The following is a 7500-nucleotide window of genomic DNA, read 5'->3' on the forward strand; positions in this document are numbered from 1 at the left end:
TAAGTTCCAATAAAATAGCCTGATTCCCATTGTGTATTGAAATTTTTTTTTAACCAATTAACTATTAATGTGAATTTGTACAATAAAAATTTTGTATTAATTCTGTAAATTATTATATATATTTGCATTATACAGTATTTAGAAGCATTTAAATGGATAAAAATTTTTTAGAAAATCTACATATGTATCACATGTATTATACCGGTACCCTGTCGCAATATAACATGTACGATTTGTATATAAAATAAAATGAAATTTTTTCCCTAAAATTTTTTAATGAATCCCGAAAAATTCTATATATTTTACCTTTATATAGTATTTAGGACTATTTAAAAGGATAAAATTTTTTTCGAAAATCTACATATGTATCACATGTATTATACCGGTACCCTGTCGCAATATAACATGTACGATTTGTATATAAAATAAAATGAAATTTTTTCCCTAAAATTTTTTAATGAATCCCGAAAAATTCTATATATTTTACCTTTATATAGTATTTAGGACTATTTAAAAGGATAAAATTTTTTTCGAAAATCTACATATGTATCACATGTATTATACCGGTACCCTGTCGCAATATAACATGTACGATTTGTATATAAAATAAAATGAAATTTTTTCCCTAAAATTTTTTAATGAATCCCGAAAAATTCTATATATTTCACCTTTATATAGTATTTAGGACTATTTAAAAGGATAAAATTTTTTCGAAAATCTACATATGTATCACATGTATTATACCGGTACCCTGTCGCAATATAACATGTACGATTTGTATATAAAATAAAATGAAATTTTTTCCCTAAAATTTTTTAATGAATCCCGAAAAATTCTATATATTTTACCTTTATATAGTATTTAGGACCATTTAAAAGGATAAAAATTTTTTCGAAAATCTACATATGTATCACATGTATTATACCGGTACCCTGTCGCAATATAACATGTACGATTTGTATATAAAAAAAAAATATACATTTTTTTCTAAAAATTTGCATTAATTCCAAAAATTTTTTAATAATTTATTATAATTATTAATGTTTATTGAATAATTTATTATAATGCATAAATTTCATTTAATAAAATATGATAAAAGCAAAAAAAAATTTTTTTGGTCCCAAAATAAAAATTTTTAGCTGAAAAAAATTTTTTTTTTAAAATTTTTTTCTTTAAATTTTGATTATTCTGTAAAGTTTATGATGTTTAAAGCCATTTTAAACATTATCATATTTTGAGTTTGAAGCACCGGGTGTAATGTCTTTAATATATATGATGGATAGTGCGTGTAAGTTAATGAGATGAATGTATATCTATGTATAACAGTGTATTAGTGGTATTACGTTCAGCAGTCTCACACATATGATATAGTATGGTATAGTATAAGTTGTTTATTTTTCATACTGTCCGTGTATCATTCAACAAAGGTGGTGTAGAGTTGTATATGGCTTGGTATGACGTTGTTGCAATTCTATGGACACTATGATATTACGGATGCACAGATAGAGGAATAACACTTATCGTATATGTATCATTTATGTATGTTGACTGTGTAATGAATACTAAATATAATAAAATAATACACTTTTTAATAGAATAACATTTGTTTCATGTTTTAGTATGATATTAAATGGTATAGAATAGGTTGTTTATTTTTCATACTGTCCGTGTATCATTCAACAAAGGTGGTGTAGAGTTGTATATGGCTTGGTATGACGTCGTTGCAATTCTATGGACACTATGATATTACGGAATAACAGAAAGAGGAATAAAACTTATTGTATATGTATCATTTATAACGTACTTTTATGTTGACAAGAATGAATGTATATCTATATGAAATAGTGTATTTTGTGGTATTATGTTCAACAGTCTTACATATATGATATAGTATGATATAGTATAATTTGTTTATTTTTCATACTCTAAGTGTATCATTCAACAAAGGTGGTGTAGAGTTGTATATGGCTTGGTATGACGTCGTTGCAATTCTATGGACACCATGATATCACGAAAAAACAGAAAGAAAAATAACAATTATCGTATATGTATCATCTATATTATTATTGTATTTTGACTATGTAATGAATGCCAAATTTAAAAATATACACTTTCTTAATAGAATAACATTTATTTTAGTATAATATAAAATGATATTGAATATGTTGTTTAATTTTCATACTGTTCGTGTATCATTCAACAAAGGTGGTGTAGGTATGTATATGGCTTGGTATGACGCTTTTGCATGTCTATGGACACCATGATATTACGAAAAAACAGAAAGAAGAATAACACTTTTCAAATATGTATCATTTATATATTTTATTAACATGAACGCAAAATATACAAAATTATATATATATATACTCAAAATATTCTGGATGGTAATCAGTTTGGTTTATTTTGATATTTAATATTGTATTTTGGTTTTTTTGCTAGTAATGTTTCGAATATGTATATGCTGTTATTATTTTTTAGGTGTACATTGTATTAAATTGTTATCAATTATTTAATGTATGTATACAAAATAATAGCAAAAACATTTTCAATTATTATATAAAAATTTTTTTTTTTACACATGCATATTTATTAATATATGAAATTTTATCTCAGTTTTAATAAATATGTATTGAAATGAATAATAATACAATCTTATATATATTGATAATAGTCTGGATGGTAATCAGTTTGGATTATTTTGATATTAAATATTGTATTATTATTTTTGTAAAAAAATTAATGAGAATTTTGTAAAAAAACCTCTATATGTATATCTTTTTATATCAATATTTAAAAAAAAATTTTTTTTTATTAAATTATTGATTATAAATAGAATAACATATAAATTTTTTTGTCAAAGCAAGTTCATGGGTTATAAGTTTTAAACTTTACACTCCCATATGAGCACACAATATTTATATAAAAATTATTTTTATAAATAATATTACATTGACTCACCTCATACCAAGCGAGAATATTAAGTGTTATTATAACGTTTTTTATTTAAAATTAACTTTTTAAATAAAATTAAAAAATAAATGACGCTTTCAATCTAGCGACGAGTATGAGAAAATGTTTGAAATATTTTAAGACCCATTTGGTGATGGTCTGACAAAAATCATAATTATTTTTTTTTTTTTTTATTCAATAATATTTATTATGAATAACATGTTATATATTTCTTTTTGTAAAAGCAAAAAAATTATATAAATGACATAATAAAATATATATTTGAAAAAAAAAAAAATTAATAATAATATATATATCTCATATGTTTTTTCTATTAATTTTAAAACAATAGAGATATAAAAAAAAAAAAATTTATATCAGTAATGGGTGAGACCATCTGATATTTAAAATGAAATTGTAATAATATTATTATATATTAATAATTATTGTATGAAAATTTTTTTTCTTATAATAAGAAAACAAAAATATCATGTATATTATTATATATTTAATATTATAAATACAAATAGTTCCCTGGTTGATCCTGCCAGTAGTCATATGCTTGTCTCAAAGATTAAGCCATGCATGTCTCAGTACAAGCCAAATTAAGGTGAAACCGCGAAAGGCTCATTATATCAGTTATGGTTCCTTAGATCGTACCCACATTTACTTGGATAACTGTGGTAATTCTAGAGCTAATACATGCAAACAGAGTTCCGACCAGAGATGGAAGGAATGCTTTTATTAGATCAAAACCAATCGGTGTAAATTTTAATTTGCATCGTTTAATTTGGTGACTCTGAATAACTTTAAGCTGATCGCACGGTCTCGTACCGGCGACGCATCTTTCAAATGTCTGCCTTATCAACTGTCGATGGTAGGTTCTGCGCCTACCATGGTTGTAACGGGTAACGGGGAATCAGGGTTCGATTCCGGAGAGGGAGCCTGAGAAACGGCTACCACATCCAAGGAAGGCAGCAGGCGCGCAAATTACCCACTCCCGGCACGGGGAGGTAGTGACGAAAAATAACGATACGGGACTCATCCGAGGCCCCGTAATCGGAATGAGTACACTTTAAATCCTTTAACGAGGATCCATTGGAGGGCAAGTCTGGTGCCAGCAGCCGCGGTAATTCCAGCTCCAATAGCGTATATTAAAGTTGTTGCGGTTAAAAAGCTCGTAGTCGAATCTGTGTCCTACACTGTTGGTTCAATGCTCGCATTGTTTAACTAGCATGTTATGTGGGACGTCCTACCGGTGGGTGGTACAGATTATGTATAAAGTATATTTTAGTGTTATTATTTATTTAATGCATTATATATATTTTTATTATGTAATTTGTCGTAAGTGTTTAACCGTTAAGAGCGGTGGCAGCCCCCAATTGCAATCCCGTCGCGGTGCTCTTAATTGAGTGTCGAGGTGGGCCGGTACGTTTACTTTGAACAAATTAGAGTGCTTAAGGCAGGCTCAAATTTTGCCTGAATATTGTGTGCATGGAATAATGGAATAGGACCTCGGTTCTATTTTGTTGGTTTTCGGAACTCCGAGGTAATGATTAATACGGACAGATGGGGGCATTCGTATTGCGACGTTAGAGGTGAAATTCTTGGATCGTCGCAAGACGGACAGAAGCGAAAGCATTTGCCAAAAATGTTTTGATTGATCAAGAACGAAAGTTAGAGGTTCGAAGGCGATCAGATACCGCCCTAGTTCTAACCATAAACGATGCCAGCTAGCGATCCGCCGAAGTTCCTCCGATGACTCGGCGGGCAGCTTCCGGGAAACCAAAGCTTTTGGGTTCCGGGGGAAGTATGGTTGCAAAGCTGAAACTTAAAGGAATTGACGGAAGGGCACCACCAGGAGTGGAGCCTGCGGTTTAATTTGACTCAACACGGGAAACCTCACCAGGCCCGGACACCGGAAGGATTGACAGATTGAGAGCTCTTTCTTGATTCGGTGGGTGGTGGTGCATGGCCGTTCTTAGTTGGTGGAGCGATTTGTCTGGTTAATTCCGATAACGAACGAGACTCTAGCCTGCTAAATAGACGTACTTTACCGGCATCTCAAGGCCCATCGGCTGTTTGTTTCCCATTTCATTCATTTTCATGTGTGTTATGTATTGTATTTATATATGCATGTATTTTTGAGATTTAACGATCAAGATTATATTTTGTATATATTGTGCTTTATGTTGCATATGTTATGGTGTATGGGTACGCAGTTTTTTGATGTGGTTTTTACTGCCGGCGTACAAATAATTCTTCTTAGAGGGACAGGCGGCATTCTAGCCGCACGAGATTGAGCAATAACAGGTCTGTGATGCCCTTAGATGTTCTGGGCCGCACGCGCGCTACACTGAAGGAATCAGCGTGTCCTCCCAGGCCGAAAGGTCCGGGTAACCCGCTGAACCTCCTTCGTGCTAGGGATTGGGGCTTGCAATTGTTCCCCATGAACGAGGAATTCCCAGTAAGCGCGAGTCATAAGCTCGCGTTGATTACGTCCCTGCCCTTTGTACACACCGCCCGTCGCTACTACCGATTGAATGATTTAGTGAGGTCTTCGGACTGGTACGCGGCAATATTTCTGATATTGCCGATGTTGCTGGGAAGATGACCAAACTTGATCATTTAGAGGAAGTAAAAGTCGTAACAAGGTTTCCGTAGGTGAACCTGCGGAAGGATCATTAACGATATATATAAAATATATTTATTTATATTTTTTGTATTGTTTTTAAATATTCCAAAAAATAAAAATATTATTGATAAGAAATATTTTTTTTAACAAAATAACATATTAATATGTAATTTTCTCAAAATATATAATAGTAATTATGTGTTAAAAGAGATTTATTTTGGTTATGATATCATATTAAAGTAATACGCCAAACTTTTTTTATACACATAATATATCTATACATATAATATAGAGAATATTATATAAATATTAATAATATATTTGTTACATATAAAATATTTTTATATTCAATATTATTATTATTATTAAACAATAATTATTAATAAAATCTATAAATAATTTCTCTTATAAAAAAGTGAAATTAAAAATAGAATATATTGAAATTATTTGTTTATATGTATATAATCTCTATTAAGAAAAATAAAATAAGATTATAATTGATATAATCTATATTTTTATTTTTCTATGTTATATAATAAAAATAAAGAAAACACAAGATAAAATTTTTTTAAAGAATAAAATTTATTTCAAATTTAAATTTCTTTATGTTTTGTCTTGATATTTCTTTTTTTTTATTAAAAGTTATTATGTTAAAAAACAAACCCATTTGTTTTGTACCATATTAATATTATATATATTTTTATGTAGAAAATAATTTATAAAAAAAAAATAAATACATTTCTATAAAATATACCAAATATTAATTATTATATCTAGCTAGCACTAACAAAAATATCAAAAATGTTATGTATATATTTATTAATACCATAATATCTTTAATTTATATATATATATATTTAAAATAAAATATATAATTTATATTCTAGAAAAATTTTTTTATTTTAAAAGAATTTATAAAGATATATAAATTAATAATTTTATTTTTTATATTAAAAATAAAGATTATTATTAATAATAATACTTACATTTAAAATTTAAAAAGATTACCCTGGACGGTGGATCACTTGGCTCGTGGGTCGATGAAGAACGCAGCTAATTGCGCGTCAACTTGTGAACTGCAGGACACATGAACATTGACATTTCGAACGCACATTGCGGTCCTTGGATACTGTTCCCGGACCACATCTGGCTGAGGGTCGTATACATTATATTAATATAATAAAAGATTATTTTACATAAAATTTTTTTTATGAAAAAGAAATTTATCAATAATTAAAAAAGAAAATTTATTTTTTCATATTTAATTAAATTGATAAATAAAATTTTTATAAAAGAAATGTAAAATTATTTATATATGAATGTTTTACGCCAAATATAAGAAAAAAATAAATATAAAATGTTTTTAATAGCATTTAAAATTTATATATTTTTTATTATTTGTCGACATTTTTAAATTAATATATCAATATTATTTTTTATCATTTATATATAATATTATAAAACTTTATGTTAATAATAATATTAATAATAAATGATATTAATAATATATTTTTAAAATATTAAATAAAGAAGAATAAACAAAAATATTATATATTAATATTTTGTTATGGAATATTTTATTTGTAATAAAATTTTCAATATACTCGAAAAAAATTAATATATATAATTATTTATTTTTTATTTTCTTCTCTTTAGATAAATATAAAAATAATATTATATAATAATATTAAAAAAATTTGAGTATGAATAATTAAGAAAATTGTTTACTTATAAAATATAACAAAAACATAATATATAAAAAAAATTTTTGTTTTAATACTTCTAAAAACTTTTACGACCTCAGAGTAGGTGAGATTACCCGCTGAATTTAAGCATATTATTAAGCGGAGGAAAAGAAACTAACTAGGATTCCCTTAGTAGCGGCGAGCGAACAGGGATAAGCCCAGCACTGAACC

At 27.3% G+C, this 7500-nt stretch overlaps 3 non-coding genes across 3 annotated transcripts in view; all 3 read left to right on the forward strand.

The window, feature by feature from the left end:
- The first annotated feature begins 3480 nt into the window (after positions 1–3480).
- On the forward strand, positions 3481–5636 carry LOC123303731. Its single transcript, XR_006535822.1, has one exon. It is a non-coding gene; the product is annotated as a small subunit ribosomal RNA (ribosomal RNA).
- Positions 5637–6589: 953 nt separating this feature from the next.
- On the forward strand, positions 6590–6744 carry LOC123303730. Its single transcript, XR_006535821.1, has one exon. It is a non-coding gene; the product is annotated as a 5.8S ribosomal RNA (ribosomal RNA).
- Positions 6745–7379: 635 nt separating this feature from the next.
- The window catches only part of LOC123303729, a 4577-nt gene continuing 4456 nt past the window's right edge, over positions 7380–7500 (forward strand). Inside the window, exon 1 of the ribosomal RNA XR_006535820.1 lies at positions 7380–7500. This exon is cut by the window's right edge and continues 4456 nt beyond it. This is a non-coding gene — a ribosomal RNA (large subunit ribosomal RNA).

The sequence above is a fragment of the Chrysoperla carnea genome (assembly GCF_905475395.1).
Source record: "Chrysoperla carnea chromosome X unlocalized genomic scaffold, inChrCarn1.1 SUPER_X_unloc_128, whole genome shotgun sequence".
In the NCBI taxonomy this organism is placed as follows: domain Eukaryota; kingdom Metazoa; phylum Arthropoda; class Insecta; order Neuroptera; family Chrysopidae; genus Chrysoperla; species Chrysoperla carnea.